Source organism: Artemia franciscana, chromosome 1 (assembly GCF_032884065.1).
Source record: "Artemia franciscana chromosome 1, ASM3288406v1, whole genome shotgun sequence".
NCBI lineage: Eukaryota > Metazoa > Arthropoda > Branchiopoda > Anostraca > Artemiidae > Artemia > Artemia franciscana.
The window spans coordinates 21,171,131-21,185,254 of NC_088863.1; positions in this window are offsets into that span (position 1 = coordinate 21,171,131).

Below are 14,124 nucleotides of genomic sequence, written 5' to 3' on the forward strand. Positions count from 1 at the left end.
TTGTAAGTTATACCCGGAGGACATATAAGGTTTTATGGAAAGAATGGTCATATAAATTTTGGAGGGGGCTCATTGGATTGGAAATCAGAAGTTCTAATACCCTTTTTAATAGTCGAAGTGATCAGAGGGCAACCCCCCCCCCCCCACTTCCCACGTTAGCCAAATTCATCCGACAAAAATTTTGAAAGAGCCATTTGTTCAAAAATAGTCCAAAGATCACATAACGTGGTTTTTGGGGTTCACACAAACCCTGTAGAGCCTGAGGGTAAGGGTTATAAATTATGCCTCGGAGGCATATAAGATTTTTATGGAAGGGTTGGTCTTGAGAACTTTAAAGGAGGAACATTTGGTTGGAAATATATATTTCTAGTTCCCTTTTAAGAAGAAAATGTAATGGAGGGCAACTGCCCCCTCCCTCACTGATATCCTTTTTTCCCCTATTCTATCAAAACCGTGAAATAGCCATTTTCCTTACCAATAATCCAAAGAGTAAATCACAGTGTTTTCAGGGTGGACAGCCCCCCTGATCCCAGGGGTAAGGGTTTTAAGTTATGCCCCTGGGCATATAAGGTTTTATGGATCGGGTGGTCGCATAGACTTTGGACCTGATGGGACTCATTTAATTAGAAATTGGAAGTCCTAGTGCCCTTTTTAAGAGCCAAAAAGAAATGCAGGATAATCAGCCCCTAGACCTATCATTCCCCACAATGCATCCGACCAAGATTTTAAGAGAGCCATTTTATTCAGCATTTTTGAAAGGTCCAGTTATTATACCTTTGGGGATGTAAGCCTCCTCACAGTCCGCAGGGCAAGGGCTGTAAGTTAGGCACTTCGTTCATTGTTTACATATATTATATGTTATTGGGAAAGGTATCCATGTTTGAACTTTGCTTTCCAAGAAGACGAAAGGCATTTAGTTGACCATTTCTGAGAATGTTAATGGGAGTGTTGGTAAAGCTGGAGAAAACTTGGAACCTATCCAAATAATTGATACTCAATTATGTAAATGGTCTTGTCCCACCGATATAATAGTTGATTTGATTCGAAACCAGAGGCTGGAGCATCAATAATGATCTCATCTAAATATTTTATGAAACTTACGACGAAATAAAACAAACTAAATGCCCTTCAAGCCAGACTGTATCAAGGAGGGGGTAAGGGGTTTTGATTTATTTCCATACAGTTTCAATATATTCCAAACTTTTTGCCTTAATATCCTTATTTTTGATAACAGGAGCAGTAGTAGTAATAACAGAATTGATAGTAGTAGCCTGAGCTTTAGTGACAGTAGTAGTAGTAGAAGTAGTAATAATAGTAGCAGCAATAGCAGTATGAGTACTAGGGTAGTAGTTGTAGGAGTATTGGTAGCATGCAAATATTGCCTTTTTGATCATCTCCCTTATTATTTCCTGAAAGTTCCAAATTAATATACACAGTCATTCCCGAGTAACGCCCTTTTGACAATCTGCTTACACATCACGTGTTTCGACTTAGTTCAACACCCCCCTCAACATTCTGTCAGAGGTTAACCTGAATGCCCTTCATCTTTTTGGAAAGTAAAACATGCATAAAATTCTCAACAACATATACTTTATGTAAACAATGAACGAATTGTCTAACTGACAGCCCTGGTCATTTAGGACTGTGGGGGGCTGATATACCCAAAAGACATAATTACTGAACCAAACAACAATGCTGAACAAAAAAAACTCTCTTGAAATTTTGATTAGATACGTTTTGGGGTATGATAGGCTTAGGGGGCTGACTACCCTCCATTCACATTGAACTCTTACAAAGGGCACTAAAACTTCCAATCAAACGAGCCCCATCTTATCCAAAGTTTATGCAACCATCCGTTACAATAAGATTTTTATATACCCTGGGGCACAACTTACAGCCCTTGTCTTTGGGCTTTGAGGGATTTCTGTCCCTCCTGAAGACACTGTCATATGCTCTTTTGACTATTTATAACAAAACGGCTATCTCACGTTATCAATTGATTGTATTTGGGAAAAAGAGAATATCAGAGGTGGGGCTAGCTAACCTCCATCACGTTTGACTCTTAAAAGGGAACTACAACTGTACATCTCCAATCAAATAAGCTTCCTCTAAAGTTCACACCACCATCCCTTCTATAAGAACCTGATACACCCCTGGGTAAAACTTAAAACCCTTACTCCAGACTATGGGGGGTTGTGTCAACCCCAAATGCCTTGTTATGTGATCTTTCGACCATTTTTGAACAAATGACTTTCTCAAAATTTCTATCGGGTGCATTTGGGGGAAAATACGACAAGGGGGGGGTATGCTGCCCTCAGGTCACTTTGACCTTTAAAAGGGCGCTAGAACTTCTGATTTCCAGTCTAATGAGCCCCCTCCTAAGTTTGTATGACCACATTTTCCATAATAACCTTATATTCCCTCGAAAAATAACTCACAACCCTTGTCCTGTGGGCAAAGACATAATTACAAAAATGTGAATAAACAAATTTTGATGCGTTTTGTGTTTTTTGCTCCCTCCTTGAACAAAACATCCAAAAAAGCACGCGGAGTGAAGGGTGTTACCGCGCTTCAGACCCCCCCCCCCTAAAGGTTAAAATCTCCTCTTAAAAAGTACAAAATGCATATGAAAAAATTTGCTGAATTTTATAAGGTTTTTTTTTGTAAACACCGTCCACCCCTCCCCCAAATAAATCATACCCACCCACCCCCCCCCCCCCCCAAAAAAAAAAAACCTTCCATTAAACACTATAAATATAAAAACTAAACTTTTCAAAATACATGTTGTTTTCAATTAAATTCAGTTTATAATTTGTAAAAGGAAAGAAGAGCGAAAGAAAGCGCGATTCTGTTTGTAATGAGAACTAAAATTCCAATAACAATATAGGTCACGCAAAAGAAAATATACATGTTTAAAAAAAAATTTTGTGCCTAGATTACATTTTGAAAATAAATAATTTTAATTTTTTAAGAAATCAAAATGAAGTTTTGCAATGAAAAATCTAATCGACTCTTTTATGCATTTTAAAGCAATATGTTTAGAATGTGGAAAGTACTAATGAAACTTTTGCGTATATCACCCTGATGGAACTAGATTAGTTATATAAAATGTAACCCAATTAATTTTGAGAGCTTTCGTTAATATGTTTAATTATGAATGTTCAAATGGTAAAAGAAAAATTAGCTAAAAAATATATTGCTTTCAATTAAATATTTGACATGGCTAAACAGTCGTGCCTTATATTGTAAAATCTTCGGGCAGTTCTTAGAACGTGTCGAAAACAAAGATTTTATAGTGAGTGGCATGCAAGAGAATCACCGAAACGTCAGCCTTGTGTATTAATAAACACAAGAACATGTATGGGACAACTTCCAGCCATAAAAAGCAGTCAAATAGATTAACATCAAGTCGCTAGAGGTGGTCTTCAGTTAATCCTGCAAACATGTTAACACGGAAATGGCTTCAAAATGAACGAGGTTAGCCTTATATGTAGAGGCGTAGCACCCGGTTTTCAGCACCTGGGAATGTGAGTTTCCACAATCACAATATAAGTAATATTGACGAAATATCAGTTTGGCGCCGCCTCAGACGTTGTGCCCGATGACAGCCGTCCCGCTGGCTACGCCACTGAATAAGTGGCTTAAAGATTAATTTTAAAAATCAAGGAATGAGTAAAATTCTTCTAGAAAGATGTCTTCGGTTAATTATGCACACATTTAAACAAGCGGGTGGTATAAAAATGAACGGATATGTCCTTACATGGCTTAGAAGTTAATTTTAGAACGAGAAATTTGTTCACTTCCGGTCATAAGAAGTTGTCTTATAAACACATAAGTTGCTTCAAAATGAGCTGGGATGGCCTTATGTGGCTTAAAAGCGAACTTGAAATCACTTGATTCAATCGGTTGAATTTGCAACTGGGAATCGGTTAGCTTTCAGTAGTGAAAAAATCCAGGCTATTTGGCTTGAGAAGAGCTGCATTAAAAGACTCATATCATTTATTGTACTATGGTTTACTATACTTCATTATGTTACACTTTACTAAACTTACTATAGTCCCATTTTCTTCTTAATTCTAGCTTAATTCATGACCAGAGATTTCAACAGGAGCAAGGGTTCGGGAAGTGATGTGACATAACAGAACATAAAAATGTAATGATCATAATTTCAAAACGAGCATGGGATTTTTTCTAAGAACAGACGTAAAATAGCTTAATTTCTTTATAACATTTTTCTGTAACTTAGAAATGCCAAATAGGCATAAGAAAGGAAAAATAACTTCTGTTTCTGGCCACCCCAAACCAATGGTCGTACACTCACACTCAACGGTCTGATGAACCGACGTGTAGTGTGCAATTCACGTTACTATGCAATTTCTTAGTGTCAGTTTCTAGGTTGACAAAAAAATCTTTTTTTATGGCACTTGGTATTAACAAAGTGACATATAGCAATCGCAAATTCTGTCGGTCTGTCTGTCTGTCGGTCTGTCTCTCCCGGTTTTGTTACTTTAGGCACTTCCAGGTAGGCTAGGCGGACGGACTTTGGCAGGCGTAAAAAAAAAGGTAAAGGATACGGCATTAGACTTTACAGTCCGTACCGGCGGTGCTGATCTCCGTTTCTTGGCCCTTCAGCCAGGAAGTGCAATGGGGGGTTGGGGGCCAGCCATCCTGTGCTTTCGCACACCCTTCCTGTTTACCTTCTCCAGATTTCTCCTGGTACCCATTTAGAGCTGGGTCGACTCTGGCTAAGCTTACAGAGTCACGCCACTGACTCCCGTCCCAAACTGAAGAATTGGGTACACTGGGATTCGAACCCGCGTCGTCTCAGACGAAGGATTCCGAATCCAGCGTATCAGGGACCGGACCAGATTAAATAAGAAATAGTCGTTTTCGTGATTTGGCCATGTGGGGGAGTGGGGGGTCGGTTAATTCGGAAAATAGAAAAAATGAAGTATTTTTAACTTACGAACGGGTGATGGGATCTTGATGAAATTTTATGTTTGGAAGGATATCGTGTCTCAGAGCTCTTATTTTAAATCCCTACCAGATCTGCTGAAATTGGGGGGAACCTAAAATCTTGGAAAGCACTTAGAATGGAGGGATCGGGATGAAACTTGGTAGGAAAAATAAGCAGAAGTCCTAAATACGTCATTGACATAACCAGAACGGATTTGCTCTGTTTGGGGGGGTTGGGGGGTTAATTCTGAAGATTAGAAAAAATTAGGTATTTTTAACTTACGAAGGAGTGATCGGATCTTAATGAAATTAAATAAAAAAACTAGTTTCTTTTAACTGAAAGTAAGGAGCGATATTAAAACTTAAAACGAACAGAAATTACTACGTGTATGAAAGCGGCTGTTCCCTTCTCAACGACCCGCTCTTTACGGTAAAGTTTGACTCTTTCTCTCAATTCTACTTTATTAAACAATAAACACTTTAGCTTAAAGAGCGGGGTGTTGAGAAGGGAACAGCCCCTTTCATATACGTAGTAATTTCTGTTCGTTTTTAGTTTTAATGTCACTCCTTATTTTCAGTTAAAAAAACTATTTGTTTTTATTTAATTTCTGAATGTTTTTGAATTTATGCATGTTTTATTTTGGCTCTCCGCAGATAAATTATTAAAATGAAATTTGCATATTATTATTTTTTTGGCTAAATAACTTTCTCTTAGTTTTGATCAGACGATTTTGAGAAAAAAGGGGTGGAGGAGGAGACCTAGTCGCCCACCAATTTTTCGGTTACTTAAAAAGGCAACTAGAACTTTTAATTTTTAACGAACGTTTTTATCAGTAAAAAATATACGTAACTTAAGAATTAACTTGCGTAACGAACTTTTGTGTTCTTATATTTTTATTATGTATATGAGGAGGTTTGTCCCCTCGTTAATACCTCGCTCTTTACACTAAGCTTAAATTTGGTCCCAATTCTTTAAGAATAACCCCTGGATCATAAAGGCCCTAGAATAAATAGTTGAAATTACTAAAAATACTTTTGCGTAGAGAGCGAGGTATTTAGGAGGAGAAGAGCCCCTCATATGCGTAATAATCTCTGTTCATTTTAAGTTTTAATGTTACTCCTTACTTTCAATTGAAAAAAACGTTTTCATGTTTATTTATTCATTGTTTTCTTTATAGTAATGCTGGAAAATCCTACGTCCTTTTCATTGAATTTATCTTCCCCCATGATATATTCCTCCAAGAAAAGATCCTCCCAGATAGCCCTCTCCCCTCAACCCCCAAACCTCCAAACCAAAAAAATCTCCCTGAAAACGTCTGTCCACTTCCCAATAACCATTACTGTATGTAAACACTGTTGCAGCCCCTCCCCTGGAGACTCTGGGGGAGTAAGTCATCCCCAAAGACATAGTTATTATGGTTTTCGACTATGCGGAACAAAATCGATATCTCAAAATATTGATCCGTTGACTTTGGGAAAAAATGAGGGTGGGAGGGGGCCTAGGTGCCCTCCAATTTTTTTAATCACTTAAAAAGGGCACTAGAACTTTTCAATTCCGTTAGAATGAGCCCTCTTGCAACATTCTAGGACCACTTGGTCGATTGGATGACCCCTGGAAAAAAAAGCAAGTAAACACGCACCCGTGATCTGTCTTCTGGCAAAAAATACGAAAATACGAAAAATACAGAAATTTTTTCTGTAGGGTTCTCTGATACGTTGAACACGATGGTGTGATTTTCGTTAAGATTTTATGACTTTTAGGGGGTGTTTCCCCTATTTTCCAAAATAAGGCAAATTTTCTCAGGCTCGTAATTTTTAATGACAAAGACTAAATTTGATGAAACTTATATATTTAAAATCATCATGATAATCTGATTCTTTTGATGTATCTTTTAGCATCAAAATTCCGTTTTTTAGAGTTTCGTTTACCATCGAGCCGGGTCGCTCCTTACTACAGTTTGACCACAAACTGTTCGAAACGAACTTACTACACGAACGTACTATGATTTGAAGTTTGGACGAATATCGTGTCTCAGAGCTCTTATTTTAAATCCTGACTGGATTCGGTGACATTGGGAGGAATTGAGGGGGGGAACCTAAAATCTCGGAAAACGCTTAGTTGAGGGATCGGGATGAAATTTGGTGGGAAAAATAGGCAAAAGTCCTAGATACGTGATTGACATAACCAGAGCGGATCTGCTATCTTTGAAAGAGCTGGGGGGGGGGGGTTAATTCTGAAAAATTAGAAAAAATGAAGTATTTTTTACTTACGAAGGAGTGGTCAGATCTTAATAAAGTTCGATTTTTGGAAGGATATCGTGTCTCAGAGCTCTTCTTTTAAATCCCGACCGGATCCGGTGACGTTGGGGGACCTAAAATCTTGGAAAACACTTAGAGTGGAGGGATCAGGATGAAACTTGGTGGTAAAAATAACCAAAAGTCCCAGATACGTGATTGAAATAACCGGAATGAATCTGCTCTCTTTGGGGGAGTTAGGGGAGGAGGGTTAATTCTGAAAAATTAAAAAATGAAGTATTTTTAACTTACCTAGGAGTGATCGTATCTTAATGAAATTTCATGTTTAGAAGGATATTGTGTCTCAGAGCTCTTATTTTCAAACCCGGCCGGATCTGGTGAAGGAAGTTAGGGGGGCGGAACCTAAAATCTTGGAAAACGCTTAGAATGGAGGGACCGGGATGAAACTTGGTGGTAAAAATTAGCACAAGTCCTAGATACGGGATTGACATAACCGGAACGGATCTGCTCTCTTTGTGGGAGTTGGGGGGAGGGTTAATTCTAAAAAAATTGAAAAAATTAGGTATTTTTGACTTACAAAAAAGTGATCGTATCTTAATGAAATTTCATATTTAGGAGGACCTCCAAGCTCAGATCTCTTATTTTAAACCCCAACCGGATCCAGTGTCATTAGGGGGGGATAATCTTGAAAAACGCTTAAAGCGGAGAGATCAGGATGAAACTTGGTTGAAAGAATAAGCACAAGTCCAAGATAGGTGACTGACATAAGCAAACCGGATCCGGTCTCTTTGGTGGAGTTGGGGGGGAGTAATTAGGAAAAATTAGAAAAATTGAGGTATTTTTAACTTAAGAACGAGTGACCGGACCTTAATGAAATTTGATATTTAGAAGGAACTCATGTCTCAGAGCTCCTATTTCAAATTTCGACCAGATCTTTTGACATTGGAGGAAGTTGGAGGGGGAAACCAGAAATCTTGGAAAACGCTTATAAACGTCGTAGATAAGTGATTTACGTAACCGGACTGGATTCGCTCTCTTTGGTGGAATTAGGTGGTGGGGTTCAGTGCTTTGGCGTGTTTGGTGCTTTTGGACGTGCTAGGAGGATGAAAATTAGTAGGCGTGTCAGGGAGCTGCACAGATTGACTTGATAAAGTTGTTTTCCCCGATTCGACCACCTGGGGGGATGAAGGGAGAGGAAAAATTAGAAAAACTGAGGTATTTTTAAATTACAAGTGAATGATTGGATCTTAATGAATTTTTATATTTAGAAGGACTTCAGTGACTCAGAGCTCTTATTTTAAATCTCGACCGGCATTAAGCCTTTGATTTTCCTTTTAAAGCAATCTATTGGTTCTTAGAATTTTGCTAGAGCTCATACCATATGAGCTCTTGGCTCTTGGCTATCTCGACCTCGTCACAAGTGCCATATGAGCTCTTAGCTCTTGTTTAGATACCTGAATAGAAATGTTACTCAAGCGTTATTTTTGAGTATTTATGTTCTGAAGCTTTGTATTGGATTTGTAGTAGGCAGTTAACAAATACACTAAATACACTAATAAATACATTAACGCACTAATTGATACACTAATGCACTACTTGATTATACACAAATACACTAATAAATACACTAAAGCTATTTTGTTGTCTTAGACCACGGTTTTTGACGATTTGGTTTTCACTCAGCCTTAAAGTTAACTTAGAAGACTGAGATTTAACATGACCAAACTGAACCTGGGCTCGAATTTATTTGATCTATATTAAATTCACCTCCAGTTGTCTCCTCGGCCCCAAAAAACTGCAATTAATTTCTATCTAGAGCAAATAACGCAGCAAAAAGCCTTAAGTACTTAATTCTTATTTGATTTAGAATTTGGAATCTTTAATATTGTACAGAAATTACGAAGACAGTCACTTGTGAAGTGAAAGCAGAAATCTATTCTGTAAAGCTAGAATTATCACCAAATAGAATTGTTCACCGAAAGGAAATCGTTAACTTTGTTTACTATTAACGAGGACCAGTGGTTCAATTGTTCAATCAAGATGGAATCAAGATTTTTTTATGTTTCTGATTAAAGTGCAGACATACATTATTTGCAGAAAATATGTAATTTTTGCTCAAAATCTTATTTCTTATCCTGCAGTATGTTTTAAGAATTACGAGATAAAGTAAATGGCTACAAAGTCTTTATTTTTGCACCGATTAAAACAATCCTGCTAGTGTGCTGCTTCAGTGGGATGCAGCTACTGCAAACACAACCAGGACAGTATTTGACGTTTTATACTGCTCTTGTATTCTAATATGTTCAAAAACTTTTTCCACAAAATAAGTTTCTCAAAGAAAAGTAAAGAGCTCCATTAAGCCAGAAATGAGCAGAAATAAAGTCAAATAATCTTCCAAGCATAAAACTACCACAAATCATCATCAATAAATAAATGAAACTCGAAACGAACCAAAGTTACAATAAATAATGGAGTGAAACTGAGAGCAAAAATTAACACGAGTAGGGCTTACAACTCCTATGCCTTCTCAAGACCAGAACATAACTCGCACTTAACTGAAAACAAAATGCATTTTGAATTTTTTCATCTTTTTACTTTAACAAATAAAAGATCATCAAAACTTCAAGGAATAAATGTCAGTATATGTGTATTAAACTGACAACCCATGGTCATTTGTTTGTTTTATTGTTTTATAGCGGTAGTCCTAGTAGCAGTAGAGTAGTCCTAGTAGCAGTTTTGGTCAGTAAACCTCCCTCTCTACCACCAAATCCTGGAAGTTTCAATTTGATACAATTAGCCATTGCTAAGACATTGCTGATATGTCCGTTTGGTCACCTCTATGTTTATAAAATTCTTGAAATTTTCATTTCAATACTCTTAGCCTTACAAGTAGTTGCAATAGAAGTAGTAGTAGCAGTATAGTAGTAAATGTAGCACTGATAACAGTATTAGCAGTGGCGTGCACATAATGCCTTTTGGTCAGATTATATTCCCCTTTAAGTATTCTCTGGAAGTTCCAGCTTAATACCCAAATCAATTTTTGAGATACAAACTTTAGACAATGTACATGCACCTAGCGTATTTTTATTTAATTCAGATTTCCCCTCTAAAAGGAGTAGTGTGGTAGCAATAGCGATAGTAGTAGTAGTGGTGGTATTTGTAGCAGTAGTGGTAGCATGCAAATATTACCTTTTGATTACCTCCCTTATCATTTCCAGAAAATTCCAAATTAACATACTCAAGTCATTCCTGAGTTACGTCCTTTTAACAATTCATATACAGGTAACAGATTCTTTGTGTGCGATTTAGTTCAAAATTCTACTCAACATTCTCTGAAAGGCTCACCTGAATGCATTTTGTCTTTTGGAAATTAGAGTTCAAAATGCATACTTTTCTCAAAAACATACACTATATGTAAACGATGAACCAGTTGTCCTGAGGACTATGGGGAGGTTAACATCCCCAAAGGCATAATTACTGGACCTTTCAAGTATACTGAATAAAATAGCTTTCTTAAAATTTTGATCCGATGCTTTTCGGTGAATGATAGGATTTGGGGAGGGGGGCTGGTTGCCCACCACTGACTTTTCACTCTTAAAATGAAGACTAGAACTTCCTACTTCCAATCAAACAAGCCGCATCCGATCCAAAATTTATGCGACTACCCGTTCCATAGGAACCTTATATGTTCCGGGCATAGCTTACAACCCTTGCCCCTGGGCTCTGGGGGGGGGGGGGGGTTGTGTCCGCCCCAAAGACATTGTCACATGCTCTTTGGATTATTATGGACAAAATGGCTATCCCACCGTTTTAATCAGACGCATTCGGGGTAAAGAGGATGCCAGGGAGGGGCACTAGTTGCCGTCCATCATTTTTGACTCTTAAAGGGAACTAGAACTACACCCAAACTCTGGGGGGGTGTCAAACAAAAAGGCCTTGTTTTGCGATTTTTGGACTATTTTCTGAACAAATTGCTATCTTAAAATTTCTATAGGGTGCATTTGGCGAAAATACGACGTGGGAGGGTAGTTGCTGTCCGATCACTTTGACTCTTAAAAAGGGTTCTAGAATTTCGGATTTTGAATCCAATGAGCCCCCTCCGAAGTTCATGCAGCCACCTTTCTATAAGACCTTATATACCCCCAGGGAATAACTTACATCCCTTGCCCTAAGGGTAGTTGGGGGGTGTCATCCGCAAAGACATTATCTCTGAGCCTTTCAACTACACTAAAATTTCGGCTATCTCGAAGTTTTCATTGGGTGTGTTTGGAAAAATGATGGATGGGGAGGGTGTTTGCCCTCTAATCGATTTCAACTATTAAAAAGGGCATTAGAATTTGCAATTTCTGATCGAATGAGCTCCTTTTGAAGTTTCTACGACAAAGCCTTCTATACCAAGTGCCCTGGTCTAAAACAATCAAACAAGAAAAAAAAAAAATAATAATGCGTTGTGCCAACATCACTCTTTACTTAGGCAGCCCTATTGCGCTGCCTGTGATGCAATACATCTTACTATTTTCAAGGTCTTATGTCTAGCAGATGTCTTGGAGGTAATTTACATGATACTGTTAAACCGGAAAATTTTTGTGGTCTAATTGATGGAAAAGAGTTACAGAAATAAGCAAGCGAATATCGATTAAACTAGTAAATAATAATATATCCACCAAAACCAGAACCTAGAAGCCCACGACCCGACCCAGATGCTGATGGAGATTAGACCTGTACAGTCCGCGTGTCTGAACTGGCGAACCGGAAAGCAATCTCGAAAACCTTTCACTTACAGATAATCAAATGAATAACCCTAGCAAATGCTGCGATATATAAATGTTAACAAAATTTCAAGGAAATAATTAATATCTTATGATTATCTCACCTTTGACTTTTATTATGCTTCTAATTTGAAAAACTTCCGTGTTCCGGTATTTGATGCATATCTGTATCTCCCCATCTCTCTCTTTCCCTCCCTCTCTCCCCTTGCTCTCTCCCTATGCTTGCTTTAAAGCATTTTTATGCAATGACAAAACGGATAGCAAGTTAACTTTAAATAGACTGTGGAAGAGGTGTAGTCATTTTTCCTGATCCGTGGAAACGCCTCAGTAAGTTATAAGACAACACCTTAACTTTGATGGTTTTGACACTTTAAATAGCAACAATTCTAAGCTAGATATAAAGAAAAATCTTAGCTGTATTTTTTTTTAGTAACTTCCTTTGAATTACTTACTTTACAATTTTCATGGTCTCTTTAGCAGGTCAAACCATGGGTGGTATTCAAGCCTTCTTTTGAGATGAGGTTTTTCTTTTTGGGTAGGGGCAGGGGCGTAGCTCTAGAATTTTTACTGGGGGGGACAAGAGGGGTCTCCATCAGGAGAGTCAAGGGATATAGGCTATGTTATAATTTTTTCTCCAAATTATTGGGGGATAACTGCCCCTCTTACGCCCTCCCTCCCCCCCCTAAAAAAACGACGCCACTAGGTAGGAGTTATTCAATGTGATCTTCAAGACGACCAAAAAATTATAACTAGAAAAATAATTTTATCAGCAAGGAACTTTTGAGCTAGCAGAGAAGCATTTTCATGGAATTATCAAATAAGGAAACAATCTAGGGAAAATCACAATATTTCAAGTTGTTAGCCAAAATTCCCCTCATACACAGTATTCATAATTATCGTTATTTTCTCTATTACTTGAAACTGAGAGCATGCCGTAAAAAAGATTTTAAATCTCGTAAATTTTAAAGCGCCTTTACTTTTTTGGCTTTTTCTACCAGTGTTTTATAGTATTTTGTGGCCTTGGCCGTGCCATCTACCGTTCGTCCTATTCCTTACACCCTTGTAAGAGGTTTAGATTTTCCTTGAACGGAAAATCGAACAACGGGACACTTTTCCAATTTTCGAATGAAGAGCAGCCATTTCGATTTAATTGGAACAGGTGCCAAGAAAACACATTTTGCTAGGCGACAGGGTACTTGTGTATTATACCGACTACGCTCAAGAATCTATTTCGATGGATTTTTGCTGTTACGCATATAATGAATAATTTAGCCTTGGCAGAGAAACTACGACCCAATAACCCAAATATTATCCCAAAATTCTAATGACAGGTGTTGTCATTATATGCGTAATTGTAAGGAAATTGTAAGTTCTCATTGTAAGGAAATCTATAAGGTAGTTGATATACTTGCTCTAAAAAGCATTTAACTTGATTTGAACTTTCAGTATTATGAAATTAAGAAAAGAAAGAAGCATTCTAACATAAACCTGACCCACAAGCTCAAAACAAAGGTATAAAATAATAACCCCCATGAAAGTTAATAATACGTGACGGTTTGCCACAGTCTAGTTCTGTTTTAATTTCATATTGTTGTTTTTTCATTTAAAACATGAGTAGATTTAGCTAAGTTTTCAAGATCCTGCGTGGATACCATGAAAATTATAAAATAGAGATCATGGAATGTTATAAGATAAGATTTATTCATCATGAAATACACATACAATCAAAGATTGTATATCACAGGTAATATCATCTGTGAAATACACAGATGATATCATCATCTGACCACATCGGAACAAAAAACCATGCTAATTTTTAGATGTTTTTGTGATAAAATTTGAAGCTTTTGTAAATTAAATTCATGTAATATGGCTTGGATCTCTCCTAATGAATATTTTGCCTCTAGTAATGATTGGTAGCCCTCAGGCTAGGGTCAATTCCATATCCTAATGCTTATAGAGTTTGTGTACCAAAAGGGTTTTAATTAGTCACCATTGAACATCCGTAGGATCGCTTTGACCTCTGCTAATAAATATTTTTCCTCCAGTAATGGTTGGTAGCCTTTAAGTTAGGGTCAATTCTATATTCTTACGCTTATTGTTTGTGTTTTTTAGCTTGTGATTTTTAATGAACTTTAACAAT